Here is a 25,231-nt window from a genome sequence, read left to right on the forward strand (position 1 = left end):
GATTTTTGACTACTGATTCAATTTCTTCGCTAGTTATGGATCTGTTTGAGTTTCCCAATTCTTCCTGTTTCAGTTTTGGTAGTGTATGCATGTCTAGGAACATGCCATTTCTTCTAGATTGCCCAGTTTTCTGGCATATAATTTTTAATACTATTCTCTTAGAATTATTTGTTTTTGCATGGTGTTGGTTGTCATCTCTCTTGTTTCATTCATGATTTTTTCTATTTGGATCCTTTCTCTTTTCTTTTTGATAAGTCTGACTAGTAGTTTATCCATTTTATTTAATATTTCAAAGAGCCAGTAGTTAGTTGCATTCATCTGTTCTGCTGGGATTTTGTTTTGTTTTGTTTTGTTTCTATATCGCTTATTTCTGCTCTAATCTTTATTATTTCCCTTCTTCTGCTAGTTTTGGGCTTTTTCTGCTGCTCCTTTTTTTTTTTTAAGCTCCTTCACGTTTAAGGTTAGGTACTGTAGTTAGGATCTTTCTCCCTTCTTGCAAAAGGCCTGAGTTGCAATGTACTTTCCTTTTAGAACTACCTTCGCTACAGCCCAAAGGGTTTAGACTGTCATGTTTTCATTTTAATTTTCTTCTTTAATTTCCTGGTTAACCCATTCATTTTTTTAGTAGGATGTTTCGTAACCTCCATGTATTTGAGGACTTTCCAAATTTTTTCTTGTGGTTGATTTCAAGTTTCCTAGCATTATGATCTCAAAATATGCATGGTATGATCTTGATCTTTTTGTACTTGTTGAGGGATGATTTGTGACCCAGTATGTCATGTATTCTGGAGAATGCTCCATGTGCATTTGAGAAGGATGTGTATTCTACTGCCATAGGATGAAATGTTCTGAATATATCGTTGCCATCCATCCAGTCCAGTGTGTCACTCAAAGTCAGTGTTTCCTTGTTGATTTTCTGCTTAGATGATCTTACCAGTGGTATAAGTGGGGTATTAAAGTCTCTTACTGTTACAGTATTATTATCAATGCATTTCTTTATGTTTGTTATTAATTGATTTATATGTTTGGCTTCTTCCAACTTGGGGTCATAAATATTTATAATTATTAGATCTTCTTTATGGGTAAACTCCTTAATTATGATATACAGCCCTCTTCCTCTCGTTACAGTCTTTCTTTTAAGACATAGTTATTCTGATTTAAGTATGGCTACTCTGACTTTCTTTGACATCCATTATCATGATAGATGATTCTCTATTCCCTCAATTAAAAAAAAATGTTTATGTTTATTTTGGACAGAGAGAGCAAGAGCAGGGAGGGGCAGAGAGAAAGAGACACAGAATCTGAAGCAGGCTCCAGGCTCTGAGCTATCAGCACAGAGCCCAATGTAGGGCTCGAACTCACAAATGTGAGATCATGACCTGAGATAAAGTCAGAAGCTCAACTGACTGAGCCACCCAAGTCAGGCCCAAGCTGTCAGCACAGATCCCAATATGGGGCTCAAACTCATGAACTATGAGATTATGACCCAAGCCAAAGTTGACGCTTAACCAACTGAGCTACTAAGGCACCCATTTTTTTTTTTATTGATTCTGAGACCCTATGTCTTTTGACGGAACACTTAGGCCATTGTCATTCAGAGTGATTACTGAAATAAATGAATTTAGTGTCGTTATGTTACAGCAGAGTTGGTGTTTCTGGTGATGTTCTCTGGTCTCTTCTAGTCTTTGGTGCTTAGACATTCTGGTTTTGGTTTTTTTCCACTCAGATAATCCCCTCTCTATTTCTTGCAGGTTATGAACTCCTGTAGTTTTTGTCTGGGAAACTCTTTATCTCTCCTTCTATCTTATTTGATAATAACTTCTTGGCTGCATATTTTTCCCACTCAGCACATTGAATATTTCCTGCCACTCCCTTCTGGCCTGCCAAGTTTCAGAGAACAGATTCTGTCTCATCTCATGTCTACTATTATAGATTAAGAACATTTCATCTCTAGCTGCTTTCAGAATTCTCTCTTTATCTTTGTATTTTGCAAGTTTCACTGTGGTATATTGTGAGGTTGACCTGTTTTTCTTTATTTGGGGAAAAGTTCACTGTGCCTCTTGGACTTGAATGCCTATTTCCTTACCCAGATTAGGAAATTCTCACTTTATAATTTGTTCAAATAAGCCTTTTGTCCCTTTTCCCCACTCTTCTTCTTCCAGGACTCCTATAATACAGATATTGTTTTGTTCTATAGAATTACTAAGTTCTCAAAGTCTCACCTTGTGATCGAATACTTTCTTTTCCCTCTTCTTTTCAGATTCATTATTTTCCATAATTATATCACCAATTCTCTTCTGTTTCCTCATTGTGACCATATCCAGTTGGTTTTGCATCTCACTTATAGCATTTTTAAATTTCATCCTAACTTGTAGGTCTTTGATTTCTGCAGCAAAGTTCTCTGGTGTCTTCTCTGCTTTTCTCAAGCCCAGCCAGTAATCTTATGTCTGTTGATCCAAATTCTTGTTCAGATATATTGCTTATATCTGTTTTGAGCACGTCCCTGACTGTGATAGCTTACTGACCTTTCTTTTGGGGAGAATTCCTCAGTCTTGTCTTTGGGGCTACGTTTCTGTCTTCTGTGTGTTTTAAAAGCTTGTGTTGTCTCCTGCACCTGAGTGCAGTGCTATATTAAAAAGCAGTCATACACTGTCTAGGGCCTGCCACTTCAGGAAGTGTTTCTGCCGCATGTTGTGTGCACTCTGCGGTTGTGTTTTAGCTGCCCTTTCTCACTGGTCAGTCCTCTGCAGAGCTCCTCCTTGCCTGCAGTGGGGAGTGTTTGGACCTTTAACCATGTGTGTTTTGTTTGTTTATTAAAGCAAGCCTGGGATAAAGGGAAAAAAACCCCTGATCTCCCAAAAAAGGAAGGGAACAACACCACCACCACCAGAGAATCAAAAACTAGAAGGCTGATTCCAAAAAAGAAAGAAAAATAGAAAAATAAAGAAGCCTGATCTGAAAACAAGAGAAAAGGAAATAAAAAAGAAACACAAACAAACAACTATAAACTTGGTTCCAACTGGAAAAAAAAAATTTTTTTAAGAAAAAAAAAATTAAGCCGGGTCCTTTTTCCACCAGAATTCAGGTGTCATTTTAAAGTTTTCTATTTTTCGGTGGACAGGTGGGTATCAGGGGTGCTGGCTGTGCTGGTCTTCTGGAAGAGATGCCTGGTGTATTTGTTCTGAGTCGGTCTTGCTCCAGTAAATAAGTACTTGCCAGGCACCAGGAGGCAGCAGGTCTTGGTGTAATTGGGTCCTTCCTCCACTGGGGGCTGCTGTGTTGCTCGCTTAAGTCCCAAGGTGTGGGTGTTGGAGAAAGATGGCACTACCCCAATCTGTTGTCCCCAGACCAGGATCTCACACCCGCTGCTGTGTGAGGAGAGTCAACTCTTCATGTGCCATAACTCTACTGAGTTTTTTCCTTTGGCAATGAGCTGGAATTCAAAATTCAAAGTTTTAAAGGATCTGGCACTGTGTGGGCCCAATCCTTTCTCCACAGTAGAGCCTCTCTAGGCTGTGTCTAAAGACCTGTGTCCCTGAAAAATGCCTGCACAGTGCAGGGAATCTATTATGTTGCACCGTTAAAAGCAGCAAGATTACATTTCCTGTGGGTGCACCTCTGTCCCCTGCTGATGAAAGGCCTTTTGCTGGTACCTGCAAGGTTATTTGTTCCTGGGGATGCAATATGCCATCTCTCAAAAGCACTCCAGGAAGGGGCATGTTCTGTCCCAATGCATCCCAGATATCCCTAAACCACGCTATGCACTTCGGGGTCAGTTCCCTCCTCCTCGGGAGTGTGCGCCACAGCTCAGCTCCAGAGAAAGGAGCTCACTTTCAGACCCTCAGAGTTCCAGCTCCAAAAGCTCTTTGTATAAACAAAACAAAACAACAACAACAAAAATACTTGAGACACTCAGTGCTTCTCACTCCCCAGTCCGTGGTTCAGACAGGTCTTCTTCTTGTGCAAACCAATGTAACACTCTTTTTTTTTTTCTGTCCTTGACGGAATGTATTAAATAAGCAAACACCACCAACAAGCAAAACAAGTACTATAATGTAAAAATATTAAAAAAATGAAAACCCTCTCTTCCTTTTGGCTCTCCATAGAAAGTGTTCTTTCCTCTGCGGCACAGGTATTTTTTGATCCTACAACTCACTTCCACACACCTTGCACCTCCACAGTGTCTCCCTCCAACTTTGGAGACCCTCTGCCACTCCACCAATTTCCTGGGTTTTCCACCTGATCTGACCTCAATACAACTGTGTTTGAGAGACAGGAAAATCCAGGGTCCCCCTACCATCTTAACTCTTCTTCTTGCTTAGTTCTTTTGCTTTGGCTTTGTTGAAAAGTCCGTATCTATCTTAATCACACTTTCCATGAGTGTATATGGAAACTATATAAACTGCACTATATCATTTGTGCAGATGGAAATAATTCTTTCTTGCAGCCTATTCTTAAATGTGACTCTTTAATTGATCATATTTATTGTGAGATGCAAAATCACTGAAACTATCGTTATGTTTTCTTTGAGGGGCAGTTATAACAAATATACACTTGAATGTTCTGATTTACTACAATTTATTTGGAAGTAAGGAGAACACTGTCTTTGATTATTGCTTTGGTATTGCTATTATTATCTATATTTTATTCTATCAAAGTATCATTTTAATGTCTGTCCTCAGAATCATTCATCTAATAATTTCAATTTAAATAATTTATTTCTAGCTCTTCTCTAGAGTTAAAACTACTAATTTAATATTACTTCACAAAAATTATTTATATTTCCTCTGAAATATAACACTCAACTGTAGTAATGGAGACATGTAGCCTGTTTCTGAGCTCTCTGTGATATCTTTATGAGTTCTTTACACAACTTATCATCATCAGCTTGTAACTACTTCAGATGAGCTAAGTATCATCTGCAAACTTGAATATTCCACTTTGCATATATTCTTTTAAATCAATTATTATGTGAGAAGCTTTGTTAAAATGTGAAACAAGTCTAGACACAGTTTAAATTCCCCTGCAAACAATTCTCCACCCACAAAATTAATAAGCTATCCCTTTTCTTTGTTTGTTTTTTTTCCTGTTACATAGGTGGGCATCTATGAAGATGCCTGCCTTCTAACATTTAGTGTCAAGAGTGGTGGGAAATAGTGTTTTGTGAAGGTATGAGGGTTTAATACATTGCCAAGGGCTTATAAAACTCAGTAATTGACAGCTATCTCTTCCTTTGGTCTACACATCTATTTTTCCTCCTGGCTAACCCTAGTTAGGAAAGATTTATACTATTTATCCTTAGAGTAACAATGTGACATGTTTTCCTCCTGCCCCCCTCCAATGTAGGTTATGCTTCCTTAAGTGTGCAATGAACCACTCTATCTTATATATTGCACCAATCAGTTAGGCATGCAAGTGAGTTACTGGTCTGAAATTCTAAATCTTTCCCAATGCTTTTTATAGGTGGTGTCAAAACAAAAGCAAATTCAAAATAAATAAAACCACCACTCTCATTTATAATGTTAGGGCTTATAAGAAGCAACAACAGGCACAAATATACCAGTACATTCTAATTCACTCTTTCTTAGTCATTACTGATATTGACACCACCAGTGTCAGACTAGCCATACCTCACTGGGTAAATGAAACATAAAATGCAAGAAACCTCCTCCTACTTGATTACTTAATTTCTCTGGAATATTTGTTTATGCCAGTAATTTTCACCTGGGAAAGAATTTGTCCACCTTGGGACATTTGGCAATGTCTAGAGACATTTTTGTTTTTCACAACTTTGGTGTGATGGTGCTACTGTCATGTAGAGGTCAGGGAAGCTGCCGAACACCCTATATTGCACAGGTCAGCCCCTTAGAACAAAATACCTGGCCCAAATGTCAATACTGCTAAAACTGAGAAACACTAGTTTTACATTATCTTCTTTTACATGTGTTCACTAATTTGGTTGGCAACCTCTGTCCAATATCACAAAAGTTTACCATAATCATGAAGCCTGACATGTGTTTTGATAAATGTTCTGCTGTGCATATGTTTTCACATTTGTAGAACATGTTTTGGAACATAACCATATGAAATATATGATTTCACTCTTATCTGAACTGACATTCTTACTGTACTTAAGTAAGCACTGTCTTATACAGTATATTATTTTTGGACAACTCCCAGCGACTCCTAGGTTTCCCTAAAACTACAACACTACTCATCAGACCTAAAATAATTGCAACTTTATTTAGTAATGGTCTAGATATCTACGCTGAGGATAAATCTGATTCTGAAATTATCCCCATGAAAGTACAATGTTTCATAGTGGGCATCACACTTGGAATTCACAGTCGACAGCTTCCTCAACTACATAATAAAGTACAGAGACATATCCAGCCAGAAGAGCAGAGTTTCAAAGCAAATTATCATTTTCAAGAAAATCTGACTGAAGGTAAAGTAATTGAGACACAGAAATGATCAGAAGTCCCTTAGGTCCACTGTTTTAATTCATTTAGACCAAATTTAATTTCTTTCAAGCTAAAGCATAAGAGAAAATGCTAATCTGCATGGGTGCTTTAGCAGTAATACTCATTAAGACTACGACAGTTCACTGCAATGTCAAAAGATACTCTTTTTTTTTCTTTTACAAGCTGATAGTGTATTAATGAGAAACTTCCTGACCACCCTTTTTCCTGTGTGTGACCCATGGAACAAGAAATCATTAGGATAAAATCAGCAATTTCACAGTTCTTGTTCTCTGTCAAACAACTACACACTGACAGATCTTTCAAGTTTGATTCATTAGGCGAGTTTTTCATATGTAAGGCTAATATGCTTTGACTTTTAGCTCTCAGTAAATTTAGTCATTGTAATCATTTATGTGTGCTTATTCACTTTATTTCACTTTACAGGAGGCATATGTGCTTTAAAATATAGTGCCAGATGACCACAGGATCAGAGAATTTTAGTGCTTTGGATCACTTAGTCTCAACCTTGTCATTTTACAGAGTAGAAACTGAGGCATATAATGAATGTCAGATGGCAAATTAAGGAATTGGACTGTGAAATTTCAGTTCTTAGCTCATTGTTAAATTCTCTTTGTGCTAACATTTCACTCTCATTATATGACATCAAAATTAAATTCAAGCTTAATTTTATAACATGATTATTCTTTTCCTACCAAGAGCTTTCAAATAATCATTTTGTATTGTGGATTATAGATTTAACTATATTCTCACTAGTAATCCTTTAAGTGAGGGATTTTTTTAAATGATGGACTATTTTGTACAAATAATTTTCTGCAGTATCAAAATTACCTAAGGAATGACTGTAATCTTTTACTTTTAGAACAGGTCTTTTTCTACTATCTAGCATGTAAGAGTAATGGACATATCAGAGATTTTTAAAAAAATATACTCCTTACTATTTTTGCAACTTTGGGCAAGTTACTCAGTTTTCTTACTATAAAATAATAAAAACATTTGATTACCCATGAACCTCACAGACAGTATTAATAAAATAAGGCAAATGAGATCACCTTCATAAACTCTAAACATGAGATTAATATGTTAATGTCATCATATTATTAAAATGGTTTTTGCTCAACCCCAAAACTCAATTCTTTTGGACTCTTTTATTTGATTTCTTCATATATTTCTTACTTTTGATATTTAAAAAACTGTAACAAATACACCCTGACATATATAAACATATGAAAAAGTTGGTAGCAGTTGATTAAACCTTATACAAGATTTTTTTTAAAAACAGACTATTTTTCAGAGTGCCTGCATGACTCAGTTGGTTGAGTGTCCAAATCTTGATTGTGGCTCATGTCATGAACTCATGGTTCATGGAATAGAGCCCCATGTTTGGCTCTGCACTGGGCATGGAGCCTGCTTAGGATTCTCTCTCTCTCTTGTTCTCTCTTTCCTGCCCCTACTCACATCCATACTCTCTCTCTCAGAATAAATCAATATTTTTTTTTAAAAATGGGCAATTTTTAGAGCATTTTTAGATTCACAGAAAAGAGGAAGTACAGGGAGGTCTCATGTCATGTCATCCTGTCCCCACACATGCACAGTGTGCCCTACCATCAACAGTCCCCAAGAGAGTAGCACATTTATTACGATCAATGAACCTATGTTCACACAGGTTTGCTTAAAACCCCAAATCAAAAACCACTAATAGATATGCAAAGAATAAAGAGAAAAGTATCCAAGTATACCTCTAAAGAAAACTGCAAACCATGAAAGAGAGGAAGACAAAGAAAAGATCAAACAAAATCTTTAGAAACACTCACAAAACAAGTAATAAAATGTTAATAAATACATATCTGTCAATAATTACTTTAGAGAGAGGCAGAAGACACCAAAAAACAGACTCAACTACAGAGAATAAACTGATGGTTATCAGAGGGGAAGGCTAGAGGGATGGGTGAAATTGGTGATGGGGATTAAAGAGTGTATTTGTCATAATGAGCAGGTGGTTAAAAGGTGGCTAAAATAAAAACTTAAAATAACTATAAATAAATAAAAGAAAAAAAACCCAAGAAATTTTATTTTACATTGGCTTATTTCTTCTCTAGTCTTCTCCCTTTCTTTATATAGATCCAAATTTTTTATCTTTATCATTTACATTCTCTCTGAAAAACTTCTTATAACATTTTTTGCAAGGGAGGTCTACTTGCAATAACTTCCCACAATGTTTGCTTGTCTGAAACAGTCTATTTCTCTTTCCCATTTTAGGATAATTTCACTGGATACACAATTCTAGGTTGGTAGATTTTTTTTGTTGTGTTTATTTTTTTCCTGCCCTCAACACCTTAAATGTTTCAGTTCATTCTCTTATTTCTTGCATGGTTTTTGAGAAGTAGTCACATTTGATTTTTATTCTTGCTTCTGTATAGGTAAGCTAATTTCCCTGAGTTCTCATAAGACTTTTCCTCAATCTCTCAGGGACACCTGGATGGTTCAGTCAGTTGAGCATTCATCTCTTGATTTTGGCTCAGGTCATGACCACACACGTGATAAGTGTGAGCCCTGTGTTGGGATCTGCACGGACAGTGTGGGGTCTGCTTGGAATTCTCTCTCTTCCTCTCTCTCTGTCTCTCCCCCATTTGTGCTCTCTCTTTCAAAATAAATAAGCATTTTCAAAAGAATATTTTTTTCTCAATCTTTAATTTCTCTAGGTTTAGGACTGACCAATCAGAATAATTTCCTCAGGCTTTGATATACAGAGGCTGTCACTATTTATCTGGATCTGATCCTGGGATTATTAGAGGAGATGATAGTGGTCCAGAATGAACCACTCATGGAAGTGGTTGGGATGTGGGCACTAGACTGGTTGTTTTGCATGTGAAAAGCATGTTTACGGGTGAATTGTTCACTATTTCTAGGAATTAGCTGATTCTGAGAGAAGCAGCCCCTCCAGAGACAGCAAGGCCATAGTCCTCAAAACATCAGAAATATAGAAAATAAAGACATGTTTAATATACCTCTTTTGGTATTTATTTAAAAAAATTATTAAATGATGGCTTGCATTTGGGGCATCTCGGTAGCTCAGTCAGTTAAGCATCTGACTCTTGACTTTGGTGATGATCTCACAGTTCATGATACTGAACCGTGCACTAGGCCCTGCACTGGCAGCACAGACACTGCTTGGGATTCTCTGTCTTCCCATCCCCGGCCCGTGTTCTCCTCTCCACCTCTCTCTCAAAAGTAAATAAATAAACTTTTTAAAAGTTTGCAATTTTCATTTTTCCATTTACCGCTCCCCCTGAATTATTTAGAAATTATATGTTATATGTTTATTCTTTAGTGGTTACCTTGGCAACAATGATCATGCTTCTTTTTTAAAAATATTTATTTATTTAGAGAGAGAGAGGGGGAAAGAGAGAATCCCAGGCAGGCTCCATACTGTCAGTGCAAAGCCCACACCCAGTTCTATCTCACAGACCAAGAGATCATGACCTGAGCCAATACTGATTTGGATGCTTAACGGACTAAGCCATCTGAGTACCCTGATCATGTTTCTTGATGAAAATCTAAACCAAATAACTTAATTACCTCCTGAACTTACATAGGAGTCTCAGTTTTACCTTTGTGTTAATGCCTAAGTTCTCTTCTCCTGATAGTTTGCAGTGAATTTGCCATATACCGTTGCTGAATCTTACCTTTGCTTGAGACTCGTTTGCTTGCCGTTCACTGTTTCCCATCCTAGTTTCACCTTATCCTAGATATGGTGGGCCATGAAATGCATTAGAGATTCTTTATGAAAGATTCAACTTTTGTGAAGGAGGAAGATCTTTCACAGTGTAACTAAGCCACTTTACTGTTGATGCCCAACCCATTATAATTTACAAATTCCCTTTGGTTATAAGAGCAAGCATGACTGCAATGAGTAATTTCCTAAACCATAAAATCAGCAGTTTCTAACAAAGGGCTGCGTCAAGAGCACATGAAGTGAGAGTGATGAGACCCCACACTTCCAGCAGCACAGTCAGGAAGGAGCTCCAGACCCTGCAGATCTTGACAAGTTTCCCACCTTCCCCCTCTGCCTTCCCCCTCACTCTCTGCTCTGAGATAATCATGGCGATCCACCCTTCTCCTCACGGATGTCACTCACAGAAAGAAACAGCACTCCCACATTGTGTCCTATCTCTTTTCCTCCAATCTCCATGCTGCTTTGCACATCCCACTTTCTGACCATATCTTCCGCACATTCCTCACTTCCGAAACTTTAAGATCAATCCTTAGCAAAGTCTCCTGTATCTCTAATGCCTTTCAGAAAGCTTGCTTTTTGATCCCCTTATACTCAAAGTGAGCCTGGCTAGCTGTGTCCCGGGGTGCTGTCTCCCCCGAGCCGTATCAAGTAGTGTCTTTATTTCTTTCTGTACCCCTCATTCTTGAGACTCAAAGTGGAATGCATGTGCTTCTTGTTCTTCACTGGTTTTCCTTCTTTCCTCCCTAAACTCTCGAAATTTGAATATAAACCACGAATCTTCCAGAAGGACCTCCAGCGCCCACCCACACAATGGCATCTGCACTTGCTGTTCTCTCTGCCCACTTATTCACAGGATTTGCTCTCTCGTTCCCTTCCGGTCTTTGCTCAAATGCCATCTTCTTGTGAAAGCCTTTCTAGGTTGAACCTGACAGTCCCTTTCCCTTTTTCCTGGCTTCCTTTTCCTCCTTAACATTTACTACCACCCAATATATTATAAAACAGATTTTACATATTTATTTTCTCTGTCTACTCATTTGAATATACCCTTCAACAGGGCAGAATTTTTTGATGTTTTAAGAAAATTTCCAGTACCTACATACTGACTGGAGCACAGTATGCACTCAATATAGATATTAAATGTATGAATAAGTGAAAAACAAGAGGGTTTAGGTGCCACTAGGGGCAAAGACTTGAAATAAACTTAGGAGGTCATTTGCTTCTTTTCCTTGAATTCTGTCTTTCCTAGCTTAAATTCAAGTCTTTGCTTGTTTTAGAGCTTCTCTATCAGAGACCTATTTCTGTTTCCTTTTAATTTTTATATGTCTAGATATAAATCATACGGTTAGCACCACCCCCTTATTGCCTCCATTTAATTTTCCCAGAATACCTCAAAGAAAACAAAAATTCCCACAATCCTCTTTCTGTTAAAGAAAGAAAAACCAGAAGGCAAACCTCCTTCTTAATTTGAGGTCTGTGACAGCCTACGAACCTATACTCAAGACATATCAGCAATAAGAATAGAATATATGTGTTCTATTTTTCCTCTTGAGAAACTGAGCAGAGCTAGTCAGGATGAATTGCTTCTAAGTGCAAATGAGTTTTGACAATAATTAATTGTACTATTAACATTTTAAAATCTAGTATTTATATTAAATTTGACTCTTCAATAAGGTTTTGCAGTCTGGTACATGTTAAACATATTCCACATTTAAAACGATATAATAAAAACAATTTGCATAAGATTGTTGTTAGAAAGATACCTAACATACTCAAAGTAAATGCAGAATTTGTTTTTAGATATATTTCCTTTCCTCTTTGCCCATTCTGTGAACAGCCTTGGCAGCACAGGAAATTATAATATTATTTCTCCTAGCCAAAATACTTTTTGGTCAGATGAAATATCCATTTCTGTATTTCTGCTGTTAAACAATGAATGGCTTTGGCCTATTAGTAGGACAAAATAGTTTCAGATGTTGGAAGGAAAACATCAAAGACATGACAGTCAATTTGGGGGACCATGATTTAAGAGAAACATCATCAAATTAGGATTTGTCCTTTACTAGAGCATATGGTTAAATGAATAGTTTCTACTACAGTCACACTGACTTGACTCAAGCTGTATTTCCACTTTTTGCTCTTTTTGTAATTTGGGGTAATTGATATCAACACCCTTGATCGGCGAGGAATTTGTAAAATGTGGACAAAAAGGGAACCTAATTTATCAGGTTCTTGTAATAATTAAATGAGAAAATACATGTTACTGCTCAGTAAGTGTTACTTATTTCTGCTTTTTTTTTTTTTTTTGGACAGCAAGCAGATGTAAAACAACCCCATGAAGTGATTAAAATAACTACAAGCTTACAGAATTGGGCGAGGCATGATAGCTATCTTCACACATTCCAAAGAGTGCCTTGTAAGAGATGAGTTAGGTTTATTTTATTCTGTGTGGCTTCGGGGATACAATAAGCAGTACTGGATGAAATTTAACTGGGAGAAACATGAAACTTAACATCTGGAAGTGCCGTAAGCAGAATAATGGCTCCATGTCCATGCCCAATCCCTGTCGCCTGTGAATACGCTGTGTTACATGGATAGGAATTTGTATTGCAGATGCACTTAAGGTTGCTAATCAGTTGACCATAAGATGGGGCGATTATCCTGGATTTTCTAGAGGGACTGAATGTGATGATAATAGTTGCTGAGTGTGGAAAAGAGGGGTAGAAGAAACTGAGAATTATGTGACATGAAATAACTCGTACTCAGCCTCTGTTGAGCTGGAAGGGAGTTATGCGCTAAGTAATGCATGCAGGTGGTTTCTAGAAAAGAAATAGATTTTACTCTAGACCTTCCCAAAAGGAGTGAAGCCCACCCAACACCTAGATGTGCAGTGCAGACTCTGACTTCCCAAACTATGGAAGTAATTTTATTTTTATTTTAAATCACTAAGTTTCTGGTAATTTGTTAAAGCAGCTTCAGGAAACTAATAAAAAGAGCACACTAAAAGCATGAGCTAGGCAAAATGGAAGATAATGACTTCCCTCAAACTGGACGTTCAGAGAGTGAGTATTGTCACTGGGGGGGAAGTGGTCTAAAATGGATCTACACATGGTTATATGAAGCCGAGCTTTGTTTAACAGAAAGTATAGTAAGAAAACCATGGTGATTTTTGATACATGGATTTAGCTGTTATTTTTTCTTGGTAGTTCAAATAAGCAATTACTCTTGAAATGCAATGTGCCCTGGACATAATAGTCACTCAGCATATCTCCCCAAAACCACCCCCATCTTCAACCTTTTAAATGAGGTTAAATGAATCACTCTCAAGATGGAATATTTATTTTTTCAGTGACAGATTAATATGTCCCCAGCCCCCTCTTTTATTTTTCTTCTACTACCTTGAATTTTGCATCTTTCTCTTACGCAACAATATAAATGAGAAAGGTGCTTGTCTATTTGACTCTATCCCCATATGTATCCTGAATAAGTAACTAAGCAAGTGCAGCTTTATCTCACCTTTCTACTTTACCAAGCCTTTTCCTCCAAGTAATGGATGTCATTTCTATTTCTTTAAAGGGGAAGCAGATACATTTTGACTTAGTGTGGAAGCATCTAACCCAGTTAACAGCACCACTTTCTATATTCACTGACACAAGATAGATGAAGTTAAAGCTAAGCACATTTTGCTGATAGTAAATTTTTGGTTCAGAAACAAACAAACAAAAAAACACAGTACACTTAATATGGCAGAGGTCATCAAAAGTGGTATGGACATTTGTTAAAGAAAAAAAAAGAGAAAAATATGAAAGATTGTGGAGTCTGCAACGAAAAGTCAGCCAAGTCAATTCCTCTGTTCATTGTCGGTTGAAAAGAGAGTAATAATATTTGAAAACCAAACAGTGGATTATAGAGAAAGAGTCTAGCATTTTTATTTATTTTGTTGGATGACAGTAAACACCATTAAATAAGCATCTTCAATTTTCATATATTATGCGTGCTTGTGGTCCAATCTGTCATGAAAATTATACTCTCTGTCCTACCATTTACAGAGGAGCAGCCTCTGTACCTAGTGAGTTGACTGGCCATTGGTGGAATGTACTCATGGCTCTACTTTGCCTGGAGTACCGGCTGCTCCATGACAGTCTGTTATGTGGCATTCCCTTCCATGACTCAGGGCACTCTGGAGCATTTAGCCCAACCACATATTTGTCACCTCCCTATGTATTTTTAGCTGGATTATTCCATCTTTACTACTGGATCCTAAAAATGCAACATTGAAGCACTTTACTATCTCTTGCATGAAACACCCCTACTTTTCCCTCCTCCTCCTTTAACTGTTGTTACCACTAGCAAGTAGTGCTGCTACTACCGTAACTACTGGCAGCTAACACGGATCAAGAATTTAAAAAATACGAGCACTTCATAAAGTGCTTTATGCATCTCACTCGGTTTTTGCAAAACATGCTACTTATCACCATTTTACAAATAAGGAAGTTGAGACACAGAGAATTTTGATAACTTGCCTCCAACCACACAAGTATGCAACCATATCCAGTATTCAGCTAAGGGCCGGTGACTGGAAAGTGCTGTAACTAAACGTTATTCTGTTTTTGCCTTTTAACTATATGTCTACTGGTAACACCTACTGTTTTCAATGAATTCTTCCTCCCAAACAAAATAAGGTGAGAAAGGTTTAGAAGACGTTAGTATAATCAGTAACATCACAATGGATTACTTCTACTCATTATTGAATATACTTTCCTATTTCCTCTTCTTACATTTCTCTCCTTCTTAGGAAGATTGTACATACACAAAGACTTCCATAACTGAAAGCTGAGAGAAGTTTCTGTTTAGACCAGATTTTACGCTTAAATTACTAGATCAACAGATGTAGGATAATGATACAGTTAAGAAGAAAAAGCAATCTAAGCCTCATGAAAAGAGGAAAATATCACCAGAAAGTTTTGTTTTCCAACTCTTCCCATTTTTTTCTGTCCCATCATCACTAAACAATTTGCTCGAAAATGGAGAGTGTCACCCAGTCTATGCTTGAAACCTAGTCACACCTCCCATCTTCCTTGTTCTTGCTAACATTCACTACCAAAGCCATGTCTCAGGCCCCAAACAAAAGTGCAATCCCTGGTAAATTGCTCCCAGAAACTTCCTTTGAAGCTCTGCAACATAATGTAGAACAGAAATCTCTTCTCTTTAATTGTGGCATCTTTTATTTGGTCACTTTTAAGTGGGCCTCATTTTACTTTTCTTTTTTGCAGATAGATGGAGCCTATTGGCAGACCTCAGCTTCATATAATTATAAAACACTGATATTGGAATATAATGTCATTAATGGTTTCTCAGTGGTTCACTAGGGATAAACTGACTTCTGGGTTGTATTATCCCATTATTTATAGAGAGACATTATTGAAAACATAAATCACTTGGTAAAGAGAATTATAATTTCAAGGAGGGCAGAGGTAAGTGGGATTAGTGACCAGATGAATGTTCCTACATACCTCTTAACATATTCTAAAGCATATAACTACATAGACCATCACTTCTGCTTTCCCACACATCTTGCTCCCTGCTTTATAGGCTCTCAGATCAAAGAGATTTACACCACAAATATATCACATTTATTCCAGAATTTGGTTATCTCTCTCTTTTTGTATTTTGATCTTGTTCATAATAAGATCCCTTGTTAGCATATGGGACAGCCTATATTCTGCTTTGCAGAACTGAACACAAAGAGGATACGCCTGTCAATATGACTGGCTAGAAAATCCATGATTAAAAGTTATGTTACTCATTACCATGGAAAATCAAAGTGGAAACAACGCTTACTTACCATTTTTTGGAAACAATGTCTGGCTCATTGCTTTCTGTGATCTTTCTTGAAAACAAAGCTGTAAATTGCCACACTTCATGGAGACTGCAACACACAATACAATTTGTATTTATGCAAAAAGATCTCATTACTCATTTGTCTTTCAGATTAGTTTCTAAGAGTTTCTACCTGAAGGAGTACTAACACTGGTAATTACTTTAGGATGTGTTAGCTGCTATTTTACAGATCAAAACCTCCATGTTTTAGGGTTGACAGATAGCTATCCATGCCGTTCATTTTCCCAAGGATAATGGTTGGAACACATGAGTCACAAAATCAATAACATGAATGATTATTTGCCAGGGGAATCAATAAATATAACTCCTTATAACTGTGCCTATCACGAATGAAAAATATTATGATTATGAAGATTCATGCTGGCATAGAAAAGTGAGCTCTTAGAGTCCCTCAGTTTGTTTACCTGCAGACAGATTTGGTTCTGGGAGTCTCAAACAACTGCAACAAATTTAGAACAAAGAAGTAAAATAGGCTCAAACATAAATAGGTCTTTGAGGGGTCAAAGGGTTGTCATGTAGCCCATGTAAATCTGGCAACTCTTATTTGCTGCCCATCCCAGTAAAACATTATGGTATATTGACATTAGAATATATTATCATCTTAAGGTGATGAATGATTTTAAATGTCACTGGGTTCAATCTTCTATCTCATGCTTTTGTTTCTTTTACTGTGATTTATCCAAGTACAGTAAAATACCTCCAGAGATGGGGAACTCACTCTCTTTCCAGGCACTCCAAAACAGAAAAAGACAGCAGGACTGGATTAAACAGTATAGGAGTCCAGAGGTAGAGTAGCTCCATAAGTGTCTCCAATCGTTACATTACAAATAAATCACCACGCATTAAGGAGGAAGGAAATTATTTATGAGCTACATTTTAAAATGGAATCTATAATAATTATTGGCATTTATAAAAATAATTTGGGGGGCAAAGCATTAGTCTCCTAAAAGATCTTATCATATATATCAACTCCTCACTTGTTGATGAAGTAAAATGAAGCCTAATGACATTAATTTAAAAATCTATACTAGGGCTCATCATTGCAAAGCACCTGTGTGGTTACTGTAAGGTGAATGAAAGAGACATTATGATTATGAATGAGCAAAATGGCACTAGACCTTTCAGGATTGGGATCAAGAGGGTAAGAAAAAAACAAGGTAAAAAATGTCCTTTTTAAGTGTACTAGGTTGAACTATCAACATTTTCGCCCTGATGTCATTGGCATCAAAAGCTATTTGACACATAATGAGGACAGTTGGGATTGACCTATTGAGGAGGAAATGGAATATAAACCAGAGGCAAATGAGAGCTTCAGCTTAACTTGGCAAATAGCCTATTTCTCAAATTACCCATACTGCTTCCCAAGGAGACCCTGAATACTAATGACAAAAGTTAGATTTAGGAATCTCAGCAGCCTAAAGACAAGTACTTAGCCCAGGCCACCAGAATTACATCTCTATGAACCCAAAAAGCAGACATTCACCCCACTTTTTTCAGTTTAATATAAGGACCATCGTTTTAATTAACGGAGCTGTCAAAAAAATGAGCAGGCTACCCTCTAAGTGTGTGGTTACGGAATATGTTTAAAAAATGTCATGACCATTGTTACTGAGGAATTTCATGTCTAGATGATCTCTGATGGGCCCTTCTATCTCTTTAACTCTAGTCAAACTCACTCATTCATTCATTCATTCATTCATCCCAATAACAAAACTTGGTTCCCTGAATTTGGTACAAATGACCTTCTTTCTATTTTTTATTATATCTTGAGTTAACTGGATTTGGTGAAAATATGAAATAATCAAGGAATTGAAATATATTTAAGTGTTTGATTTCTTTTTTTTTTTGAGAGAGAGAGAGAGCGTGCGAACACATGTGCACAAGGGCAAGAGGGGCAGAGAGAGAGAGAGACAGACAGACAGAGAGACAGAGAGACAGACGGAATCTTAAACAGGCTCCAGGCTCAGTTCAGAGCCAACACAAAGCCCAACATGGAGCAAGACACAAGGCTCCATCTCACATCCCTGAGATCAGGACCTGAGTTGCAATCAAGAGGCAAAAGTTTAACCCACTGAGCCACCCAGGCGCCCCAATTTCATTTTCCAATGTATAATATCTTAGAACCACCAATCTATTCTTCACTTGATCTGCAAAAAAATAATTGTTTACTAATTTTGAGGTTTCACAGACATAATCAATTATGTTGATTAGTAGCATTTTACAGATAATATTCATAGGCTTGTTATAACTTGTTCCTTCATCTTATATAGGGCCCTTTTCAAATGTCCTCATATTGGAAAAGGCTTCTTTTGCCTCCCTATGAAAAATGGCATTCTCACTCAATCACTCTCTACTCTAGTCCTGCTTCATTTTTATTGACAAAATTTATCACCTCATGATACTGTTGTTTATTTTGTTTTTTCTTCCACTAGATTGTAAATTCCCTGAGAATGAGGATTTCACTGTTTTGTTCACTCTTATCTTACTATTATCATGACAATATCTGGCACAGAGGGGACGCTTGAAAACATATGTTAAATGATTGAGTAAATAAATGGGTGAATGAATAAGTGAATGTGACTGCCTAAACTAATAATTTGTTTTGCAGAACATGAGTTTTGATTGCAAGATAAATAAAATAGTCAATATGAAATAAAGTTATTTTTTAGTTTACATTTGAATGCTTACTTACACTGAGAAGCAAATTAAAAATGACAGAGGGAATAAAGATTTTTTAAAGAATTTTAGCCACTCCCTTTAGAATTTCATCTTCTGTCATTCTTTAGAAAAGCAAATGAGACTAACTTGAAAAAACATTCATAAACTGTGTCTAAAGTTTTAGGTGTTTCACTCACATTTAAAGTTTCAGCTCGTCACATAACACACAAATTAAATTTAATGAGAGAGACTTTTGAAAGTAATTTCTACAATGGTTAATTCTCAAAGGCATTCTGTTTCTCTATATGAATTCATGCTGCATGACTGCTGGAAGGGATAGAGATCCTGAGGAAAGACATTGTTCTGATACTTTGTTATGCATTGAGGATTCTGCAATATATAAAAATGTGTGTACCCATTGACATTTAAAAATTATTGTGATCTAGATAATATTTTCTTGACTGTTGGCCCATCATGGTTTATAGTTTTATAGTTCCATATGAGCATTTTAGTGCTGAATACTAATTTTCAAAAATAAATAATGTTTCCTATTTACATGAAAATATTTTTCCTAGTTATGATCTGTTCAGTTATTTATTTTAGGTACTGCACTATGAAAACCACATGTGGCCAGTGGAGTTTTCTGATTATCACTTATGTCAAATTCAACAAAACAGCTTACTTAGAATGTGGCAAATATGTATTATTGTGAATAAAGAAAAATAAAATTCCCTATGTACATCAGCAAATTATACACATACAGGAATGGATTCCAAAACAATTTTAGAAGACATTATGTGATTATATGTTGAAAATGAACTATAAATCAGTAGGTCCCCAAGTACTGTATTTCTTTTTGTTTATTTTTTTAATGTTTATTTATTTTGAGAGAGAGACAGACAGACATTATAAGTTGGGGAGGGGCAGAGAGAGAGAGCGAGAGCGAGAGCGAGAGCGAGAGCGAGAGAGAGAGAGAGAGAGAGAGAATCCGAAGCAGGTCAAAGCTCTATCTGAGTTATCAGCACAGAGCTTGGCACAGGGCTTGAACTCACAAATTGCAAGATAATAACCTGAGCCAATGTCAGAGATGCTTAACCAACTGAGCCACCCAGGCACCCCTATATTTCATTTTTTAAAGTGGTAATGTAGCTCAACCTTTTGCACCATGCAAGAAAAATATTTTCAGAATTAAGTTCAAGTTTGAGAAACAATATTTGCAAGTAGAAATATTATTTTGGTAGTTCTTGTTTTCTTGTTACGAAAGAAGGGCAGCATAGTATAGAAGTAGCACTGGGTGACAGGAATTTTGGATTGAGAGTGTATGTCGGCCAATATTTATCTGTGCGACCCTGAGTGATGTATTATTAGTGGAACGACACTTGGTTCTACCTAGGTCTGAAATGTTATGTAAATCAATTCCTAACATCAATTGTTGCACTTAGAAAAATATAATGTAGAGTTTGTCCCTGAAGTCTCTAAGTAGTCACTAGAATGATCCAAGAAATTAGAAGAGTCAACTTTAACAAAAGAGCAGAAAGTTGAACCAATCAATACATGAACTTAATAATGTTAGAGCTTCAAGGATCCTGGAGATCATCATATCTGACCTCATCAATTTAGATAGGAGGAAAGTGTTCCAAAAAGGTGAAATGGCTGAAATCCACACTGCTAGTGGTAGGACAACTCTAATTACCAGATGAAAAACCAACAATCCCTCAACAAATTTCTCAATACTTTTTTTTTCTTTACTCTTCTTTTTTTCCTCCTTCGTCCCTCCCTTGTTCTTTCTCTTTTTTATTTTAATATTTCCATTATCTAGCTGATATAACTTTTTGTTTCTCCATTTTTACTAAATAAAAACACACTCACAGTGGTAAATTTTGAAATATAGAGCATCAAGAAAAAGTTTTCCATAATATTATCATTCAGAAAAATTCCATCATTTTCTATAAAGGGCCTGTTTCATTATGGATAATTAGAGCCATCCTTTATTAGTCATAAAATGGAAATTTCAAAATGTAAAAGAAAAAACTGCAAACGAAAGTCATAATGGTGAAAACATTCAAGGCTTGCTTCTCTGACTGCAGGAAAACTTTCATCAGTATAGATAGCATTTTGAGACTCTTTAGGTAAAGACCAAGCCTGCCTTTACACTCTCATTCCATTAGCTGCAAATTGGCTAGTAGTATTTGTGTAGCATTTATCTTTGGGCTTGTCCACTTCATATCAGTTGGTTTCAGCAACTAGACATACGAAGAAGTAAAGGCTATCAACTCTCTTTAGTTTCCTTAAAAACACTATATAAAATATGCCAGTGTCCATGAACTTGGACAAGGCTGAAGTGGAATATTTAAGGCATCTATCTTATTGGTCACTGAATCAACACAACGACTCTACTTTTTTTTTTTTTTACATTATTTTTAGGAACGGGGAGAGACCACATGAGGGACAGAACTGCAATTCATTTGTTTAGAACCACAAAGATATCACCTATATGGCATTGTTTGAAGACGCTATTCAATTTCAAGTAAACTCTTGTGTCAAAAGTAAGTATCAAGATGTGAATATTAATAAAGATCTATTTCTTCCATAAATAACAATAGATAGAAAATGAGCAATTGGATAGGGCTGTGTGCATTCAGATAAGCTCATTAAAATCAAATTTACCACTGGTAGTGTTGTCAGTTAAGACACCATGACACATGAAGACAATGAAATCATATAAAATTTAAACTGTTCTCACTTTACAAAACAGACAATTGAACAACTGTAATTGATTCATGTAGTGCAATTTTCATTCCATTAGTTAGAATATATGTCCAAAATTAGGGCTGTCAATCAGAGAAAACAAAGGCATGTTTTCTATTTCATAATATTAATTGGAGGAGGGAAAATCATTCTTTCTATTTTGATTCAACAGGACTATACATGTTTTAGGTAATATAACAGGAAATATACATGTTCCTTATAATCATATCATTAGTTTCAGTGCCTTGGTAAATATATGAAAATAGGTTAGTATAAAGCCCTGTGAAATAATTAGACTGGTTTTCATTTCATTTGAATTTACTTTATTGATTGTATTGCCACCTAACATTGTCATTTTATTCACTCCTCTATTTACTTTTATATTTTGGAGGACTCTGCTTTTATTCAGAGTCCTTAAAACTATCCTGAATTACTAATCCAGGAAGGTCATTTCATATCTCTGAGGATCAGTAGACTGAAGGATTTCCATAATGAAATCTTGGACAACACACACACACACACACACACACACACACACACACACACACACAGAGTCACATTACTGAATTCCAAGATAAGAGTTTTGCATATTCATCTTTTCCAAAGCATACGCTTTTCTGGGTGTTTTTAATTCTTAAACTGTTTATGATATTTGACATATTTTCTGTGCATTTAACTTCAAATTCTTCTAATAGCTTTGAGCATCATTTCACAAATACCCTAATATGCCAAGTGATAAGTAACATATTTATGTTTCAAAAATCAAGTAGCATAGGTCCAGATTAGTTTTAAAAGAGCAATGGAGAAGCACAAGTTTGGGAGCGGTGTCCAGCCTAACTGATCATATAATGAGTCTTAATTATGGTAAGATACATCTCATTTTCTCACCATCATGACTTTTTAAAATGTTTCTTTGTTATTCTTACTAAAATAAAAATATGTGGAATTTTTCACATTATTACATTCAAATATGAGAGGTATATTTGACCTACAATAGGTGTCTAGTTTTTATTAGCAGAATTGCTCAAATTTGGCACTTTTGACCCATAAAAACAGTAATTTTTTGTAGTTCAGCCAATTACATCATGAGACAAGATACAGGGAAACACAGTGGGTGACACATGTAATAATACTTGAAGAGCACATACATTGAGAGCCATGTATGTAAATTTAAGTCTGAGACTCAATACACTTGCTCCATGCACTAAATCTCTGAGCTTTAGAATCCTCAGCAGAAAAATGAAAATATTCATTCTATTCATGGTTCATCACAACCAAGATGATAAAAATTGCAAAGCCCTGTGAACTTAAAGGACTTCAGTTGGACAGTGTTGATCATACTGGGGACAGACCCAAGACACAAGACTTGGACATACCTGAGAACCTCGTGTTTCACTCCATTCGGGGGATTCCGGCAATCTTCCTCATGCAGCCACAGTTCCTTTTGGTCCCAGAGAATCTCAGAGATGAGGAGATCGCTCAGTGTTTCAGAATTAAAGGAGGATGAGAAACTGTTTTTATTATGCCTAAAACAAAGAATAGGAGAACAAACCGTAGAAATGTGATCTCTAACCTCATGTTGGAATAATAAAATTTAGTAAGATTTTTCTCAGCTATGTAATCTACTATGGCCTTCTCAATCTCTTGACTTGTCCACTTACCACAACTCAAGCCATAAGTCAAAGGATAATCTTCCTCTACCTCTCTTCCCTAGTCCTCACTCTGTTTAGAACTTACTTCTTCCAGCCAATCAATCATCTGTTCGCCTGTTCTCAGTTTACCCATTCATTCTGTCTACTGATTAATTCCTGAAATGTCTGTTGAATTCACAGTATGTGACATGCAATCTGCTAAATGCCAGGGATCTAATAACAGGGTAAGGGACAAAGTCTTTGTCCTGAAATATTGTGATCCAGAGATTAATCAAATAATCACAAAAATATTTCATTATAATTTTGTTAACTGCATCAATGGAAAAGCATAAAACGCTAATACTACTGATGACAGGGGCCTCAAACTGGGTATGTGCTGGGAGGAGGCGGGGGTAGTAGTAGAACCATCTGATTAGGCTGAGCATGTGAAAAATTAGTTAAGTACAATAAAAAATATTACAATCTTACTTAGATACAGGGACTTTATAGATAAAATTAAGTGGAAAATCTTGACTTGAGGAGATTATGTGAATTATCTGGGGAGACTCTAAATCGAATGACCAGTATTTTATAAGAGACATATAGAGGGAGGTTTGAGATGGATGTAAGAGAAAAATACACAGACAGAAGATGTGTAAACAAAGTGATCATAGAGGCAGAGCCTGGACGGAGGCTGAATGCCAGGCCAGTGACTGGTAGCTGGAAGAGGCAAAAAAACAAAACCTCTGCATGAGGAAGCATGCATGGTCCTTCTAACACAGGGCTTAAGACCTCTAGTGTTCTGAAATCTGAGGCAATATATTTCTGTTGTTTTAAGCTACCAATTTGGTTGTCATTACAATCTCCCCTCCTAATATCACAGTTTTAAATTCTTGAATCCATAAAAGATAATATTTTTTGCCAAGTCAGAAGTTGTAGTCATAGAACTCAAACTTATACTGAAAATAGTCATGAAAACTTCACAAATTAATGTGTGTGTGTATATAAGATATATATATATAGATAGATATAGATATAGATATACATCTATATACATAGAAAATACATATACATCTATATTTATATTCTATAGATTCTATTCTATAGTAAGTATATATAGATATTTTAAATATAATATCTACATAGATAATACCCTTTAGGGAATGAGAGATGATTAGCCCAGTGCTAGGGCCTGAGGGGCTGCCTCTTCTGTAGGTTCAAGCCTGGAGGGAGCACTAGGATACCTTTTGTGACAAGAACTATAGTGTGCAAGGGGCTGGCTTGAATACGATTTGTAGACAAAACAGGTAGCTGTGTCATGGGGGAAAAAACCTTACTAGAAAAAAACACATGTCATTATTTGTATAAGCCACAGACCTATTCAAAATAATTGTAGGATGATTAGCAGAATAAAATACCATAAATGTCTTTGATGCTCTCTAGAATCTAAGAATCTTGATTTAAGGTTTAAGTTAGGAAAACTTTGCTGAGGGGGTGGATGTGGGGAGAGGCTGGGTTAGGGTAAGAGTAAATGAGCAGAGCAGCCCATAGAATCTATCTCTTGCTGCCTTATTCACAGCACTTCTACAGTTTTCTGTTTTACATAGACTTGCTTCTGTCTTTTATTTCTTTTGTGCCACAGGATTCCATCTCTATACTACATTTGGAAAAAAAAAAACCTACCCTAGATATACTTACTTGGCTTTAAGTGTTCATCTGTGAAAGCAAAAACTGAATGGTGTGGAGCTGAGCCATCTTTCCAATTCTTAGTTTTAAGTCATTGTGAAATGAGTAGAGTTCAAACCATATGTTTTCCTTTATGAAATAAGTAGTAGAAGGAAACATTTTTTTAAGTGGTTAGTTTGTTTCTCTGCTTCCTGTCAACATTGAGGAGAAAGATTGGTAGGTATAGACACTATAATTTCTAGTTAAAGATGTTCCTGACTTCAAAGGAATGTTGTTTAACTTTCTTGCATCTTACAAAAGGTTTCCATCAAATTTTGAAATCAGGGTGGCACTAACTTTTGACCTCAAAAATGGAGGCTAGCCCTAGCAGGAAACAAAAGCTTGGTTCACTA

General features: G+C 36.3%; 1 long non-coding RNA gene across 1 annotated transcript in view; it reads right to left on the minus strand.

The window, feature by feature from the left end:
- The window catches only part of LOC115275302, a 134,554-nt gene extending 109,624 nt beyond the window's left edge, over nt 1–24,930 (minus strand). Inside the window, exons 1-3 of the long non-coding RNA XR_003901481.1 lie at nt 24,852–24,930; nt 22,899–23,048; nt 16,061–16,144 (exon numbers count right to left, since the gene is read on the minus strand). This is a non-coding gene — a long non-coding RNA (uncharacterized LOC115275302). The remainder of the gene's footprint in view (nt 1–16,060; nt 16,145–22,898; nt 23,049–24,851) is intronic.
- Between the last annotated feature and the right edge of the window lie 301 nt (nt 24,931–25,231).

Source organism: Suricata suricatta, chromosome 12 (genome assembly GCF_006229205.1).
Source record: "Suricata suricatta isolate VVHF042 chromosome 12, meerkat_22Aug2017_6uvM2_HiC, whole genome shotgun sequence".
NCBI classification, from domain to species: domain Eukaryota; kingdom Metazoa; phylum Chordata; class Mammalia; order Carnivora; family Herpestidae; genus Suricata; species Suricata suricatta.